The 18,886-nt window shown below is 44.7% G+C and overlaps 1 pseudogene; it reads left to right on the top strand.

Annotated features, from left to right (window-relative positions):
* The first annotated feature begins 3,321 nt into the window (after positions 1–3,321).
* On the top strand, positions 3,322–15,044 carry LOC102476174 (ubiquitin-conjugating enzyme E2 Q2-like; annotated as a pseudogene).
* The last annotated feature ends 3,842 nt before the right edge of the window (positions 15,045–18,886 follow it).

Below are 18,886 nucleotides of genomic sequence, written 5' to 3'. Positions count from 1 at the left end.
AGGCCTTCACCACTGCCCAGTAGCAGTGAGGCAGCCTCCCAGGCCGGGTTGTGGAGGCCATGTAGAGAGCAGTAATGAGGCACCTGACCCTCAAGGAGGACCGAAGGCATCAGTGCAGGCCAGGGGAGTCCAGGCCTGCTGCCCCAGCTCACGGCAGCAATGCTGCTCGCTCAGCAGCCAACTGAGTTCAACCAGAAATCCAGACTTGGCGTATACTCTGATGCGGCACTAATGGCATGGTCTCTTTCTTCCTGTGCAAAAATAGTATCAGATGAAACCCAGTAAAATCGAAGGCTTAGGAGCCAGCAAGTGGTATAGTAGTTAAGGCACTGGACTCCCTCGTGGCCCACCATGGATCAGGTCCTGGACCTGGCGGCTAGAAATTCACACTGGGTGTGTGTGCATGTGTGCCCAAAATCCCAGGAGCGGAGTAGAGAAGACAGGATTGTGGTGTGGCCATCCTCCCAGGGTGATTTCTCCTTCTTATTCTTTCTCTCTCTCTGTCTCTCTGGCAAGCACACATGCCCTATAGCAAAATTCTAAAAAAAATTGAAGGCTTAAGTAAGATCCAGAGTCCTATAGCACCCCAAAGGTACATGTTTCTGTCAAAATTACTCATTATACAAAAATCAGGATGATCTCAAGCTAAGTGGAAAATAACCATTGATTAATGCCAATGGCAAGATGACAGAGCTACTAGGAGTTGTCTAAAAATACTTTAAAGAACTCACCTAAAATGCTTTAACAAGATCAGCGATGGTGTAAAGGTTACATCACTGGACTCCCACACAGCCGACCACAGTTCTAGTCTCAGACAGGGGACTTGAAACTCTTGCCAGGTATTTGTGCTTGCATGCTCAAGGTCCCAGGAGGAGAATGGAGGAGAAGGGATTGCAATGTGGCCGAACACCATCAGTGAACTTGCCCCCCACTTCCCCCAACACACTCAGTCTCAGTCTGGTTGGTTAATAATGGTTAATATGAGTTCAGATGACTACTTAGAAAACTTTGGAGCACTCCTGTGGCCTAGGGAGCTGGATCCCACATGACCATCTGCACTGTTCAAGTCTCAGCACCAGCAGCTTGAGAAACATCCAGGCACGTGCCCATGTGTGCCTCAAGTCCTGACAGGATGGAGCAAAGGAGGAGAGGGGACTGCAGTGAGACCAAGTCCCACCGGGGGTACTTTCCTCCTCTCCCTCTCTCTCCATCTCGGTCTCTCTCTCTGATGAACACAAGCAATAAAAGAAAAGAAAAAAGAATACTTCGAGTACAAGACTATTCTGTCCTTTTTGAATTGTTCTGGTGTATAGACAAAGAAGAAACTATTTTAATTTTTTATGACGCAAATATACTTTTGTACAAAACGGGAAAATACAAATATCATTCATGGATATGGATCCAAAATTTCATACATGATGTTAGTGAATAAAATCTAACCGCACTGAGGTGCCAGTTCTTACCCACCACATTACAAGAAAAATTACAGCAAATCTTGCAGTGACTTGTGAGGAAAAGACAAACAGTTTGAGGACAGTTCAGAACATTTGTGGAAAAAATGAAATTAAAGTATGAGTTTATCTTAGTGCAAAAAAAGTTGAAATTCATTTATAGTTTTCCTTTTTAATTCTTAATTTAACTTATTTATTAATTATTCTTTTTTTAAAAAATTTTGCTATATGGTGCGTGCACTTTTTTTTCACCAGAGAGAGAAAACAAGAGAGTGTGAGAAAGCAAACCTCCAGGTCCGGGACTAGAATTGTGGTCAGCCACACAGGAGTCCAGTGGCTTCACCACATGCCACCTGCTGGTGCCCAATGCATAATTTTTCATGATACACATTTCCTTGAACATTTTGAAGATCCCTCGTATAATGCCAATGGAGGAGAACCTGGCAACACCTAACCACGTTTCTTCTATGTTACCTTTGACTCCACGATGTCATTTCCAGGACCCTGCTCTGAAGGCACACTTGTACAACTGTGAAATAGCATGGGCTCCAGTTTCTTCCTTGTAGCAATGATTATAACATCAAGACATTGGAAATAATCCAATATCTCTAGTATAACCACATACTACATCATCACAAAGCTGTTAAAAAAAAAGATGGTGGGGGACCAGCAGATGGTGAAATGGTTACATCACTGGACTCCCACATAATTGAATGCCAGTTCAAGTCCCAGACCCGGTGGCTTGAAACTCACATTGGGTGCGTGTGTGTGAGTGCCCAATATCCCAAGAGGAGAACACAGGAGAAGGGATCCTGGCACGGGAGTTGGGGGGGGGGGGATTTCTATCTTTGTATCTCTCTGTTTCCCTCTCTCTGGTGAGCACACATGTCCTATAGCAAAAATATCTCTTAGAACAAAACAAAACAATTCATTCTATGAAGCCTCCATCACCCTCATTCCCAAAGCAGATAAGGATACTACAAAAAAAGAAAAAAAAAACTACAGACCTCTGGTGAATATAGATGCAAAAATTCTCAACAAGATATGTGAAAACTTTATCCAACAGTATATAAAAAAGATTATTCATCATGACAAGGTAAGCTATATTCCAGGGATGCAAGGGTGGTTCAACATACACAAAACCATAAATGTAATACACCATATTACAGAAAGAAAGTTAAAAAAAAATACGATCATTTCAACCGATGCAGAAAAAGCATTTGACAAAATACAACATTCCTTCATGATTAAGACTCTCGGTAAAATCGGCATAGAAGGATTATTTATCAGCATAATAAAAGCCATCTATGAAAACCTATAGCTAACATTATACTGAATGGGGAAAAGCTGAAAGCTTTTCCACTAAAATCGGGTACAAGACAAGGCTGCCCACTTTCTCGCTCCTATTCAATATAGGACTGGAAGTCCTCATCAATGCGATGAGACGAGAGAAGGAAATACAAGGCATTCCAATTTTTTTGGGAAAGAAGAGCCGACATGATCTCTGTTTGCAGATGACATGATTGTGTATGTAGAAGACCTAATAGTATCCACGAAAAAGCTTCTCAAAGTAATAAATGCATACCGTAAAGTGACAGGATACAAAATTAACGTACAAAATTCTGTAGCATTTCTATATACAAACAACAAGCAGACAGAGACAGAACTGAAGGAATTAATCCCGTTTACCATAGCCACTAAAGTGTAAGATACCGCCAGCCCAATGATGTGGCTGGGGTGGCAGCCAGGAGAGGTGGAGCCCGGAGAGCCGAGGTGGGCCAGCAGAGCGGTGGCAGCCTGGACTGTGGCCTGGATGGAAACTCCACGCCAGCTTCCCTTCCACATCCCTCACTCCAGAGGTGAGAGGAAAATGTCCATGTCAGGGCTCAAGGTTGAGCTGAAGTTCCTAGTGTCCATCTTCGACAAGAACCACAAGCGATTCCGCATCGTGGGCTGGAGCTGGAGGAGCTACACAGCCAGTTCCTGTAGCTGCCCATGCCACCGCTCACGCCCCACTGGGACATCACAGAATCTTACCCACCTCTTCACCAATGTGGCACGTGGACTCTGATGACCCAAGCCTGACATCAGTTCTGGATCGTCTAGAAGATACTAAGAACAACCACTCTCTCCGGCAGCAGCTGAAAGGGCTGATAGGTGAACTCTGCAGATTTGTATGACCTCCCTAAGTACTGGGACACCAAGCTGCTGTGCCAGGCCCGCCCTCGGGCCAGAATGGGACAACGGAGGAAGCGACCTCAGAAGAGGAGGAGGAGGAAGAGATGGCTGACGATGCAGAGGACTTGGATCACTCTGAGATGAAGGAAGAAGAGCCTACCAGTGGGGAAAAGTCAGAGGATGAAGGGCTTGCAAGAGAAAATTTGGCAATATTAGACAAAATTAGTAAGACACAAAGGGAAGATCATTTAAATGATGCCGAGGCTGGGTCAGTGCAAGCTTCAGACAGACTGATGAAAGAACTCAGGGCCATATACAAACTGCAGAGTTATAAAACAGGGATTTACTCCACTGAGCTCATAAGCAACAGTCTATATGACTGGCATGTTAAACTGCAGAAGCCTGGCCCTGATAGTCCTTTGGGCAGGGATCTTCAGATCTTAAAAGAAAAAGAAGGCATAGAATATATTTTGCTTAACTTCTCTTTTAAGGATAACTTTCCATTCTCTCCTCCCTTTGTTCGAGTGGCGTCACTGACCTCTCAGGAGGGTGTGTGCCGGATGGTGGAGCACTGTGTGTGTACTTCTCACTACACAGGGCTGGAGCAGAGCCTACTCGATAGACTCGGTCATCATGCAGACAAATGCCACCCCAGTCAAAGGCAAAGCCACAGTGCAGTTTGGAGCAAGTAAGAGTCAGTATGACCTAGCAAGAGCCCAAGAGTCCTCTAAGTCCATGGTACAGATCCATGAGAAGAATGGCTGGTACCCCCCTCCAAAGGAAGATGGCTATATGGTTGACTGTCATCTGTTTGGACTAATGTTGCTTTAAAGAAAATCTTTCTGGGACCAGCAGTTGCCGTAATGGCTACTTATTGCTGGACTCCCATGTAGCTGACTGTGTTTTGAGTCCTGGACCTGGTGGCTTAAATTCACACCAGGCATGTGTATATGCGTGCCCAAGATCCTGAGAGGAGAATAGAAGAGAAGGGATTATGGTGTGGCCATCCCTTCTGGGGAGGGCTGTCTCACTTTCTGTCTCTGTCTCTCTCTGTCTTTCTGGCGAGTGCATGTGCCCTATAGCAAAAACCTCTCAAAAAAAAAAAAAATAAAAGAATGAACAAAGAAAAAAGAAAATCTTTCCAACATGCAGACGCAGCTTTGAGTGCCCTATAACAGCGGCACCGAAGATGTTAGCTATAGACAGTTCAGTGGATAATCTGTAAACTGACATCCAGTATAAGGCTCAGCCTTTTCATTTCACTCATTTTAGGTATTTCAGACTGAACAGTGGGGCCTTTTTAGTATTCCTAATAAATACACACTGACCTCTCCTTGGCATCTCTTTTTCTTGAGAAGTGAATCTCTTAAACAGGCAGGTCACCATTGCTTTACCAAAGTGTCTTCAGGGCAACTTTGCTATATTGAGCCCCTGGGCTATGAGGATTTGCATTAGATCATTCCAGTTAGAACCAATAAAAGTTTAATCGATGTTCGATATCAGTTTAGAATATGTAAGGTCTTCCAAGTCACAGTAGCTCTAAGTCTAAAATCATTTTATGATATTGCCAAAATAGAAAACCTGCTCAAAAAAAAAAATAAGTATAAGATACCTAGGAATAAAACTAACCAAAAAAGCCAAAGACCTCTATAAAGAAAATTATGAAAATCTTTTTTTAAAAAATATCAAAAATGACACAAACAAGTGGAAGGACATCCCATGTTCCTGGATTGGCAGAATTAATATAGTTAAAATGGCAATCCCACCCAAATTAATCTCTATGTTTAATGCAATCCCTATAAAGTTACAAGAGACATTCTTCACAGATCTAGAAAAAACAATCATAGAATTCATCTGGAACCATAAAAGACCCCATATTGCCAAAGCAATCCTACGCAAAAAGAGTGGAGTGGGAGGTGTCTCACTTCCTGACCCCAAAATATATTACAAAGCTGTGGTAGTCAAAACAGCACAGTACTGGCACAGAAACAGACATTGAGGACCAATAGAAGAGAGTAGAGACCCCAGAAATAAACCCTAAAACATACAGGCAACTGATCTTTGACAAAGGGCACCAGTCAATCTACTGGGAAAAGGAAAACATCTTTAGCAAATGGTGTTGGAAAAACTAGGTATCCACCTGCAGAAAGATGAATCTGAACCCCTGTCTGTCACTATGAACAAAAATCACCTCAAAGTGGATAAAAAATCTAAACCTAAGACCTCAAACTGTGAAATTACTGGTGGAAAACACTGGGGAAACTCTGGGAGACATTGGGGTAGGCAAAGACTTCTTAAGCAAGACCCCGAAAACATAGACAATAATCTCCAAAATAAACAAGTGGGATTACATCAGATTAAAAAGTTTCTGTACAGCAAAGGACACAGTAATTAGTAAATTGACAACCCTTGGAAAGGGAGAACATTTTGTAAACTATGCCTCAGATAAGGAACTGATAACCAGAATACACAGGGAACTTAAGCAGCTTACCCAGAAGAAAATGATTAACCCAATTTTAAAAAATGGGAAAATGAGTTGAATAAACAACTCTCTAAGGAAGACATACCAACAGCTAAAAATCATATGAGAAAATACTCAACATCCCTCATCATAAGGAAGATGCAGATCAAAACTACAATAAGATACCACCTAACCCCAATCAGAATGGCAAAGATTAAAAAAAAAAAAATAAGCGTTGGCGGTGATGTGGTGAAAGGGGAACTCTCCTATGCTGTTGGTGGGAATGTAAATTGGTCCAGCCACTGTGGAGAAAAATATGGAGGCTCCTCAAAGACCTTCAAATAGAACTATCTTATGATCCAGCAATTCCACTCTCAGGCATCTACCCAAAGGACAGGAGAATGCTCAGTTGGAAAAGCACTTACACATCTATATTTATTGAGGCATTATTCATGATTGCTAAGACATGGAACTAACCCAAATGCCCACAAACAAATGAATGGACTGAAAAAGTATGGCACATATATTCCATGGAATACTACTCAACCATAAAAAAGCAACAAGACCCTGGCATCTGATAGAAAGTGGACAAATATGGAAGATTTACTGCTGAGTGAAGCAAGTCAGGTTATGAAACAGAGACATTGTATGTCTCCACTTAACATATGCCCACTAGCTGCACTATATGATAGACACTGAGAGACTGGAGGACATAAAAGCATTGAAAATTGTTATGGACACTAGGGACAAAGTGGAAGGAGAGTGGGAGAGGGGAAGAGTATAGGAAGGGAAATTTGGGGGAAAAATAGAGAGGTAAGTCATTCGTGGGACACAGATATGCATTATTACCTGTTGATGACGACGTGTATAGTATTCTCAACTGGGCTGAACTGAGGTGTATATCATGGTAGGTAAAGTCTCTTTACAATCCAAATGATGTATAGTGATCAAATGTACAAATACTACTACTACTACTAATAATAATGATAATGAAAATTGAAAAAATAATATTTTAGATTTATTGATTTAATTCCATTTGTTCTTATTATTATTGATTTATTTTTTAAATTTGACCAGAGAGAGACAGAGAGAGAGAGTAAAGGGAAAGAGATAAAACGAGCTGCCAGTTTCGGGACTCAAACCACAGTCAGCCATGTGGGAATCCAGCACCTTTAACCACCACGCCATCTGCTGGCCCCTCCCAAAATAAACTTTAAACATTAATTAATTAATTAAAAACCAAAACAAGCAAAACAAAAAATAGTGGATAGCATCCACGTTCAATGTACACGTATTACCTGTTGCATAAGAAATCTCTGTGATTTACTATAAAGTGAAAAAAAAAATAGGAAAAGAAAACCAGGAACCGGCAGTGTAAGCAGGATGCTATGTTTTGTGTAAAATAAAAAGGGAAATATAAATGCATGGGATTATATGTTAGATCTATTATCTTGTTTTATTTCAGAAAGAAACATTGAAAGAACAAACCAAATACTATCAAGAATAGTAATCTGTAGGCAAAAGGGCAGACTACAAAGAAGAGGGATGAACATTAGACTCTCAGAATACACACTCATGTTATTTCCATGGTTCTAACATTGGAACCATGGAAATAACATACATGTTTTAAAGTATTTAAAATGGCATATGCTAAAATTGAAAACAAATAAGCGTAAGTTGACATTGAATTAGAAACATCACTACCAGAGAAAATACTTATCAAACACAGCTCTGGATGTGTCTTTGGGAAATACATTCTAATGACAACAAGAACTGCAGAAAGCCCTCTTTAGCCACTAATTCTCACTAGCAGCAATACATATATAGAAATGTTATTGTATGAATATCATATGGAAGAATAAGTACAATGTTATTAATATTATTAATCAAGCTCTTAGGTGAAGGAGAGCATTATGACACCATTAATCTTTTTCTGAACTTTCAGGAAAAGCCCTATGATAGAAACTTTGCATTGGAAAAACGTAGAGACCTAAAGCAGTGTCACCCTTGGTAGCAGCCCCTGAGTGCCCAAGCTGCGACTTTCCCATATCGCCCTGAGTAAGGTTGATGTCATGTTGAGCAGAGGAAGCCAATGGAACCTGAGGGGGTTGGCCATGTGGGATCCAGCTGTCTCAACCACCAGACTATCAGCTGGCCCTGTAATCGAGTTTAAATCCTTGAATAAATTAAAGTGCATGTGTCCCTAGTGATGGGAGGGAGGGAGAGAGAGAAAGAAAGACAGAAGATACTCTTTTACCCTCAATGAAGGTGGTTAACTGATTCCTCATTCTAAAAATTGATGATTAAAGAATTAATCACTTACCCTGCCTACTTGGAAAGAATTCAATCACTCATAGTTGACAAAGTAGAATGCTTCATCCTAGAAAGAAGTGAAGAATTAGGGAATCACCTTTCTGTAGCCTTTGATGTTGTCGTAAATTCAGGCAAGGATTGCCACTGGACACCAGATTTTTGAAGATATGGGCTGTTGGAAAACCCCATAGGTCACTAGTTCATTTCCAGAGAAGACTTAATTTTGCAATTGAAAGAGTTGACTGTCATCCACATTAGCAATTACTGGATGCAGAAAGAAAGCATGTTCCCCATAAATTCTTACCAAAAACATTCAGACTGAGCCTAATCACATCTAATCAAGTCAGACCAAGTTCTCGTTTACAGAAAATACAGGGAACAGGGAATCAGCAGTTAGCGTAATGGCTGTGTCGCTGGACTCCCACGTAGTCGACCGTGGTTCGAGTCCTGGACCCCTTGGCTTAAAACCCACACCAGGCGCGTGTGCATGCATGCCCAAGATCTCAAGAGGAGAATGGAGGAGAAGGGATTGCGGCATGACCATCCCCACTGGGGGGTGATTTCTTGCTTTCTGTCTCTCTGGTCTCTCTCTGTTTGTCTGGCGAGTGCATGCGCCCTATAGCAAAAACCTTTCAAAAAAAAAAAAAAAAAAAGAAAAAAGAAAAGAAAAGAAAAGAAAAAAAAGAAAAGAAAAGAAAAGAAAAAGAAGAAAATACAGGGAACAGAGGAACAAATTAAATGACACCACAAGGAAATAATCAGATATATCCAGAGTAAGATATTCTGCATAGCTCCTGCTCTGTCTATTGAAAACAGCTGCACCATTAAGAAAAGGAGAAAGAAAGAAAGAAAAGGAAGTAGGTCTGTTTAGGAACTAAAATGACAACACAGGAAGGTACCGAAACTACTGGCCAACGTTGATTGGACCAAAAGTGGGTCACTGGGTCGAAAGCTGACCATTAGGAACATCCGGTACCAGTGGTCCCCAAACTTTTTGGCACCAGGGACCTCACAAAAGATCATTTTTCCATGGGTGTGGGGGCTGGGAGGACGGTTTATGACAGTGCATAGCCTAGATCCCTTGCACACGCAATTCACAATAAAGTTTGTGCTCCAATGAGAATCTAATGTCGCCCCTGATCTGACAGGAGGAGGAGCTCGGGCAGAATGCGAGCGATGGGAGCAGCCGGGCACACAGAGGAAGCTTGGTGTGGCCTAGCTCCGAGCAAACTGGCCTGGGTTGTGGGGACCCTGCCCTGTACAATAAAGGCTAATGGCCAGCTGCCACTTCCCCTTGTCAGTCATGGGGAAGGTACCCACAGGGGGAGTGAGAGAGAAAACAAGATTGTCGAGTATCACAGGAAAGTCTCCAAGTTTCCGGAGAGCCCACTGGGTCTGTGTAGTAACCCTCGTGGCAAAGGCAGCCTGATTATTCTCTTCTTCAAAACTTGAAACAGAGCCTCACACATATTATTTCAGTATATCCTAAAATTTATTTTTAATATTTTAAAACATTTTTTTTATTATCATCATAATCTTCTTTATGTTACATTGGATTGCATATAACTTTACAGTGTATTACACTGCTTTTTCAAAAGGGAATGCCATGCTTGTCAGTCAATATAGAGACATTAATCACCCCAGTTCATCATTCAATATCTTTTCATTGTTTTTCCCCATCATTATTATTATTATTCCAATTATTTTTTAAACAGTCAATCACTATTTCTCATTTTGCTTGTAAAAAGACTTTACCCATCATGAAATACTTCTCAGATCAATCCAGTTGAGAATACTATACATGTCATCATCAACAGTTAATAAGCCATCTCTGTTTCCCACTAACATCCTGCCTCTCTATTGTTCTCTTGCTATCTTACTCCACCCTCTTCCCTTCACCCCCCCATTCCACACTGTCTTATTCTCATTAAGTACTTTCACTGCTTTTATGTCCTCCAATATTTCACTCTCTACCATAGGGTGCGGATAGTCGGTATATATTAAATGGATACATACAATATCTTTCTTTCATAGCCTGGCTTACTTCACTTAGCAATAGATCCTCCATATCTGACCACTTTCTATCAAATGCCAGGGTCTTGTTATTTTTTATGGCTGAGTAGTATTCCATAGAGTATATATGCCACACTTTTCCAATCCATTCATCAGTTTGCTGGTTCATCAGACACTTAGGTTGGTTCCATGTCTTGGCAGTTGTGAATAATGCTGTAATAAACATTGATGTGCAAGCACTTTTCTGACTGAGCATTCTCCTGTCCTTTGGGTAAATACCCAGAAGTGGGATTGCTGGATCAAATCGTAGTTCTATTTGTAGATCTTTGAGGAACCTCCATATTGTTCTCCACAGTGGTTGAACTAGTTTACATTCCCACCAACAGTGTAGGAGGGTTCCCTTTTCACCACATCCTCGCCAACACTTATCACTTTTTATATTCTTAATCTCTGCCATTCTGACAGGGATTAGGTGGTATCTCATTGTGGTTTTTAATCTCCATCTCCCTTATGTTGAGGGATATTGAGCATTTCCTCATATGCTTTTTGGGTGTTCGTATGCATCCTTCGATTTTTGTTCTGCTCATTTTCCCATCTTTTAATTGGGTTAATCATTTTTTTTTTTTACATAAGGCATTTGAGTTCCCTGTGTGAAATTTCTTTTTAATATTGACACATCTGTGGCCTAACACAAAGTTGAAGGACTCTTCATTTAGGAGAAGACACATCATTCTGGATAAAAGTTGGAAGTTCTCTAGTTTCTGCTGTCCATGGTGCAGTCCGTCCGCCATCACATCAGCCCCACCTGGGAGCTTGTTAGGAAGGATGAATCGTTACCACGGTTTCCGGGCATGCATTAAAGTTTGATGAGGTCTAGACAGCGTTACAATCCCAGCCGGTCCTGACCAATCACGGTTCTGAAGATCAGAGAGAAGAGGCCTGGTTGGCACTGTTCCACCCAGGCTGAACATTTTAATGAGTGCCAGCTTGTTTTCCTGACATCACGTCTTAGTTTGGCTTCTCTCAAAAGCAAGTCCTTAAGCACAACTTGGGGTGCAAGTTGTTTATTCGCTAAGTGATTCCAGGAAATGCCCTTGGAGGAGCTAGGGAATGAGGGCGGGAGAGAAGGCAGCTGTGGAAGCACGTTCCTGTGCTGACTGCCATCGTGCAGAGGGGCTCCTCATCACCACAGACCCCTAGGAGTAGAACACGCTGCAGATCTGCGCTCCTGTGAACCTTGGGGCTCAATACGCTGAACCCTGTCTGTGATTGGTTGGGGGCAGCTTCCAATGCCTGATCTCCCCAGACCTCTGGCCCACAAGTGTGGCTCAAATCCTCTTGGTAGAGAGCTGAGCGTACCTTCGGAAGGAGCCATGCAGGAGGCTGTAGAGACCTGTCTGAAGACCTCCAGTAGGGGGTTGGAGGGCCATGGAGGGGCTATGGCAGCTCCAGGTATGCACACATAGAGGTGAAAGCACATAGAGGTGAAGAATTGCGACAGCGACAGCTATCTGGGCAGCGTGGGCGGATCCGGGGTGGATATTGACATTCGACACCAGTGGAGGCGTCTACCTGGCCCACAACCAACAGCTGGGCTAGTGAGAGCTTACTAGACTGAGAATCTGGCTCATTTTCATCAAATGGCCCTGGTAATGGCCTGCCTACTTCTGTCCTCAGAATAAACTAACTAGCTCAGGGAGAAATATGCTCTGAAAATTACCTAAGAGAATGAATTTGGCACATCTCATCTGGAACCAGATATTGTCCCCGAGAATATCAGAAGTCATGCAGCTATAAAAACTGGCATTGCTTTCCTCCTTTTTCCTCATCTGAAACAATGTGTCTACAGTCATTAAATAAAATGAGACTGGATGTATGTATGCTCATGAAAGAAGGGATCAGAGAGGCTAGCAGGTGGTACGGTGGTTAGGGTACTGGACTCCCACATGACTGATCGTGGTTCAAATCCTGGACCTGGAGGTTTGAAAGTCACACTGGGCAAGTGTGCCCAAAATCCTAAGAGGAGAATGGAGGAGAAAGAATTGTGATATGGCCATCCCCTCTACAGAGTGATTTCTCACTTTTCCTCTCTCTGTCTCTTTGGAAAGGGCATGCAATCTATCATTAAAAAGAGAGAGAGAGAAAGAGAGAGGAAGAAAGAAGGAGTTGGGAATGCAGAAGATCAGAGGAAATACCATTACTCTTGCACCTTCTAAGCAATGTTAACTAAGTGCATAGAATAAGGGGGGGAAATGGCAGCACGGTTTCCTATGAGTGTTGCTCTGACCCAATTTCAAGCACACTTGGCTCCTTCCCTCATCAACCAACGTTTCAGTATGATGGCAGCATCTCCCCAGCCTGCAGCTCATCTCCTGTCAGAGCCTAAAGGACCATGGAGAAAACAGCCAGCGGGGATATACCGAGAATGGTCTCTTATCATTTAGGGTTTGTGGCGGATTTTCCAAGAACAGCAATGATGGAAGAAAAAGCCAGAAAGAGCATTCTAGGACTGAGTGCTGGGAGGTCTCCAGTGTGGCAGTCAGCTCCACGAGCCTCCTTAACAACTGCCCCTCTTAGATGTGTTAAAAGGTAGGTGTGAGCTCTTTTCCGGCTGGAATCATGGAGGGCATTCAAGAGAAGAAAAAGAAGGTTCCTGCTGTGGCAGAAACCAAGAAAAAGGCTCCTGCTGCCACGGAAGCCACCAAGAAAAAGGTTCGTGCTGTGCCAGAAACCCTTAAGAAAAAGCAAAGGAATTTTGCAGAGCTGAAGATCAAGTGCCTGAGAAAGATGTTTGCTCAAAAGATGCTTCAAAAGGCAAGGAGGAAGCTTATCTGTGAAAAAGCTAAGCACTATCATAAGAAGTATAGACAGATGTACAGAACTGAGATTCACATGGCCAGGATGGCAAGAAAAGCTGGCAACTTCTATGTACCTGCAGAACCCAAATTGGCATTTGTCATCAGGATCAGAGGTATCAATGGAGTGAGCCCAAAGGTTCGAAAGGTGTTGCAGCTTCTTCGTCTTCACCAGATCTTCAATGGCACCTTTGTTACTCAACAAGGCCTCAATTAACATGCTGAGAATTGTGGAACCATATATTGCATGGGGGTACCCAAATCTGAAGTCAGTAAATGAACTGATCTACAAACGTGGTCATGGCAAAATCAATAAGAAGCAAATTGCTTTGACAGATAACTCTTTGACTGCACGATCTCTTGGTAAATTCGGCATCATCTGCATGGGGGATCTGATTCATGAAATCTATACTGTTGGAAAACTCTTCAAAGAAGCAAATAACTAACTGTGGCCCTTCAAATTATCTTCTCCATGAGGTAGAATGAAGAAAAAGACCACCCATTTTGCAGAAGGTGGAGATGCTGGCAACAAGGAAGACCAGATCAACAGACTTATTAGAAGGATGAACTAAGGTATCAGCATGACTATTTTTGTAGTCTGGTCAGTAAATTAACAGTGGCTGTTTTCAGACTGCAATGGGAAAAAAAAGAAAAAAAAAAGCAGGTGTGAGGAGCCAGGAGGTGGTGTGGCATCACACATCTGGACCCACGTGGGACGGTGTCAGTTGTGACCCGAGGCCACTCTGCATGCACACGCGTAGTCAGTGCTGGCTGAGGCTGGGGTGGAGCATGCAGGAGGCCCTATGGGAGTACCCATGTCTCCCGAAGAAGTAATCTTTCTTTTTCTCTTTAAAGGAAGAAAACAAGTGTGAACGTGTGTCCTGGGGAAATCACACTGGCTGTTGGTCCACACAGTGGTTGCCACCCATGGCTTTGCCTTAAGAACATTTACCTCTGTAGGTTTTAACTGTGTCAAATGGAGAACCAAGGAGGCGAGGCTTTTTAAGCTTTAAGGTCTCCCCTTGTGTCTGTTTCTGTTCTTTACTGCCAATGGCAGGGCATGGCAGTGACTGCAGAACAGGACTCGGACTCCTGGGCTTTCATGCAGCTGATGAAAGAGGATGAGGAAGGGATAAAGCTGGAGGACAAAGAGGAGCTGGGCTCACAACTTAGTAGCTCAGGGATCTGGGTCCCTCATGGCCAACCGCAGTCTGAGTCCTGACCATGGCAGCCAGAAAAACATGCCAGGTGAGTGTGAGTGCCCCAAATCCCAACAATATGGAGAAATAGAGATGGGATTGTGACATGGCCACACCTCATTGGGGGTTCTTTCCCTCACTCTGTCTCTCTCTGGCAAGTACATGTGCCTTCTGCCAATTTAAAAATTTAAAAAAAAAAGGGGGGGGAGAAAACAAGAATAAAAAATAGGCCATACTACAAGGGCCTTGGCCACTGAGAAAGCAGCAAAGAGGGCTAACCAGCAAAACCAGGTTGCCACGAGGGAGATCTGACATGTAGTTAATAACACGGAGGGACCATGAGAAGCCGGAGGAGGCAGGAGTCAAGTCTGTGTGAAGGGGAGGCCAGAATACCCACTGCATTTCTACTTGTCACCGTGCTTATCCACGACCCCAGGGACTCAACCGCAGAGAAGAGGAGAGATGGATGGAAGCCATCGAGAAGGACTATGGTGCTCTGGGACAGGAGCAGTCAGCCCAGGGAGGCTCAGGGGTCTGGGTTGCTCAGGCTGCACCAGGCCTGCCGGGCCGTTGACGGGGCTGATCGAGGGATGGCAGTGGGCAGTCCCTTAGCAGAGACAGTCACTGGAGTCGTGGCTTTTCCTGTGGTCATTGGATGAGGAGCCCGTGAGTGAGCCAAGATAGGGCTAGCTCTCAGTGGTCTGCAGGGAGGAGGCTGCACGCTGGGCGTCAGGCAAGACAGAACAAAAACCCGATTCTACAGGGCTCCTCTCCCTCCCCCTCTGTATCTCAGTTTTCTCTCCTCACAGACAGATCCCTCCCTGGATAGACTGTGCCACCAGCAACTCCCTGGGCAACTTCCTGCTGCCAAGCCACTCTGGGGAATCCAACCACTGTCTCTGACTGGACCAGAAGGATCCCAGAAGCCTCTACCCTCAAAGTAAGGCCTGAGATTTGGGGAGGGACTCCCAGGAAGTAGAAGTGAAAGGGGGAAAAGGAGAAAGGCCCTTAAAGGGTGGACTACTGCTGACCTGACAGGCACGGGGACTCGGCTCCCAGCATTCCTAGGGCCCCTTGTCTGAGGTCGAGTGGGCAGAGAGGTTTTCACCTCTTTGCAGCCATTGGTCAGCGACCATCCGCCCTGCACTGCAGTTTCTGTGGCTTCAGAGAAAACACCCAGGCAGACACTGAGACCGGTAGCAGGGCCACAGGGCAACCCCGTCTAGAGTCGGAGTTGCCTTGTGCAGCTGCACTAGGACACTGGTGGGCCACAGGGTGGACTCAGCCCCAGGACCTGTGACAGACAGCGTGGGCCCACTGCAGCTGTGAGGCAAGCCAGAGGTTCCAGAGAGGCTCCTGCAGAGACCCATGGCTGGAGAGGGTGAAGGTCACTGGCAGAACACTCATGTGACAGGAGGCAATGGCCAGCTCCTAAAGGGACTCCAGGCAGAGGACACCGCCCAGCTCCCAGTGCCAGGAGCACGCACCCCATCTCAGGGGCCCTTTTAAGTAGAAAAGGACCCACCAGCCCCATGAAATGCTGGGTGAGATGGTGGCAGCTCAACTTCTCAGACATTACTGACAGGACATGTGACCTACTCGCCTCTGTGAAAACTGAGGGGACATGCCTGTCATAGCGGGTGAGACTCGGCAGGGGCAGGAGACAGCAGAACCGCCTGAGAGTGTACTCAGGGTGGCTCCTGGCCGGTGTGCAGGTGTTGGCTCTACTTCATGCCAGCGGGAGGGCGAAGGAGGCATTGTGGCATCTCCATCTTGAGCAGAGCTGGCCTGGGTGACACCATGACTACAGGTGACACACAGCCATCTGAGCACACCCGGCCTAGCAGACTGCTCTTGGTGCTGCTGCTGCAGTAGTTAGTATTCCATCCTTTCATCCAGGAGCTTTAAATCAGACCCATCACAGAAGCTGCTAGGATGTGAAGAAGCACTCGGGCCCCCTGGGAGATCGGGCCACGCAGCACCACAGAATGACATGCTGACTCTCCCCCTGTGAGTGCAGCACTTCCTTGATGGGCTCCTGCCCAGAGTCCATCAAAAGCCAGCAGAGCACAGAGGAAGGGCCCCGTGGCTGGATTCATTGTGGTTTCTTGTCATCAGAACACTCCATTCCAAGTGGTCATCTTCGTATTATTCCAAATATGTGCCCTTATTCGAGTGGTATGATTCAAATCAAGCCGTGGGGGCTAAACCTCTCTGCAGCTCACACGTCTGCCTTCACTGGTCCCTGTGGTAGACTGCCGCAAGTGCAGAGAGTGGGACTTTCTGCAGTGAAGTCAGCCCCTCCCCTTCGGCACCCAAGCCCTGAGCTCGCACAGAACGTCGACAAGCTATTTAGATGCAGCTGAAGCTAAGTTCAAGTTGACGCCATCAGCCTGTCAAATCTCACAAGCAGTCCCGGCCTTGTACTGGAGATGTGTAACAGGAGTGGACAAACTTGGGCAAACACGAGCTGTTTGAGGTCCCGCAAAGATTGGTTTCCTGACTGATTGAGCTCACAGCTGCCCAGGCTCATCCTTGTCAGGTCAGTGCCTTATGAACAACCAAGTGATAGAAACAGATTTCTACCTCTTCTGGTAAACACAGGACTGGGTGGTTTCTGCAAAGCCTGGCTTTTTTTAAAAAATAATTATTTATTTATTTAATTCCATTTGTTATTATTCTTTTTAATTTGACCAGAGAGAGAGAAAGGGAAAGCAAGAAAGCAAGCCACCAGGTCCAGGACTTGAACTGTAGTCAGCCATGTGGGAATCCAGTGCCCATAACCACCACGCCACTTGCCAGCCCCCAAATCTGACTTTTATACTATGAGGCCCTTCACGAGATGAGTTGCTGCTGACCCCTGGTATAGCGAGAAAGCAAGTTGCCAGGTCCAGGACTCGAACTGCGGTCTACCATGTGAGAATGCAGTGCCTTTAACCACCACTGCACCACCACTGCACCTGCCACTCCACTCCACCCCAAATAGTTCTTAAAGACAGGGATACTCATTGGATTTTCATAAAGATGACTTAATATGTGATTTAGGTAATAATATATTTAAGTAAAAATTTACATAGAAAAGAGCAACCAATGGAGATGTGCTTAGATTTGTGCTCTTGAAACTTGAAGCTGAGCATTACAGTTCAAACAGGGGTGCCACATTTGGATATGGGTTCTACTTGAGGGGCTTAAAGAGACAACACAGAGATGCAGAGAGTGTCATGGAGGAAAAGAGCAGCTAAATTTGGGGTTGAAAAGTGCAGCTAAATTTGGGGTTGAAAAGTGCATGTAACTAACTCAAGAAAGACAGAAGTGTCGAACGCATCATGCAATGTGCTAACAGGTCCAGTGTTTTATCCTGCAGGTCCTTGCGGCTCACACACTGAAAGCGTGTGCTCAGAACTCTGTTTCAGGGGCTGGGCTCACCTTCTGTTCCTACGACTTAATTGAATAACTGTATATTCATTTTCTATTCTGTGCCAGACATTGTACTTGGGCTGGAGGTATGAAGGTTAGCAAATCATAGTTCGTGACCACAAGTTCTCCTTGTAGATGATGGAGGACTGAAGTCAGAGTTTTTGGGTCATTACAGGTGACCTGGAAGGATGCATAAGGTCCAAGGCGACATACTTGTTGGAGGGGTGGGGATCTTCACAGAGGCCAGCTCCTTGATCTGAGTTCTGACCAGATGTGTCTCTGTGGGGAAGAGACAACATGAAGATTAATCAATGTGCAAAGAACAGCCACATCTCTGTCCTGGGGCCTGAGGGACCTTTCCCCTATGTGTTGATCAAGAATCCTTAGAGCAGCAATTACCACAGCCAGGGAGAGGACCTCATGCAGTAGTTTAGAGGTGCTGTAAGAACTTCTTCACCTTCTCCACAGCTCCTAGTTGCTGCCACCAGAACGCCAAGGTGTGGCCTGGAGGGAGCCCTTTAACTTCCTTCAAACCACATGAATTCTCCTCTGTATGAACACACAGGGACAGGTCGACATGCAGCCACCACGTTATGTAAGCTGCATTTCAGGGCAATCCTCAGAGCCCCCTTAGCCTTCGGTGGAAGCTCTGGGGCTGTTGCCACCACTGCCTTGGAAATAACTCTGTAGTATGTGGTTTTTAGGCCAAAATGAAGGCATTTAATACAAATTCCCCTCCTTTTTTTTTTTTTTTTTTTTGAGAGGTTTTTGCTATAGGGTGCATGCACTCGCCAGAAAGACAGAGAGAGACAGAGAGACAGAAAGCGAGAAATCACCCCCAGGGGGATGGCCACGCCGCAATCCCTTCCCCTCCATTTTCCTCTCGGGATCTTGGGCATGCACGCATATGCGCCCGGTGTGAGTTTAAGCCACCAAGTCCAGGACTCAAACCATGGTGGGCTACATGGGAGTTCAGCAACATAGCCATTACGGTAACTG

Source organism: Tupaia chinensis, unplaced genomic scaffold (genome assembly GCF_000334495.1).
Source record: "Tupaia chinensis unplaced genomic scaffold, TupChi_1.0 Scaffold142716_1, whole genome shotgun sequence".
Taxonomy (NCBI): Eukaryota; Metazoa; Chordata; class Mammalia; order Scandentia; family Tupaiidae; genus Tupaia; species Tupaia belangeri.
Note: the sequence above shows the minus strand (reverse complement) of the source record. Positions and strands in the feature narration are given on the sequence as shown.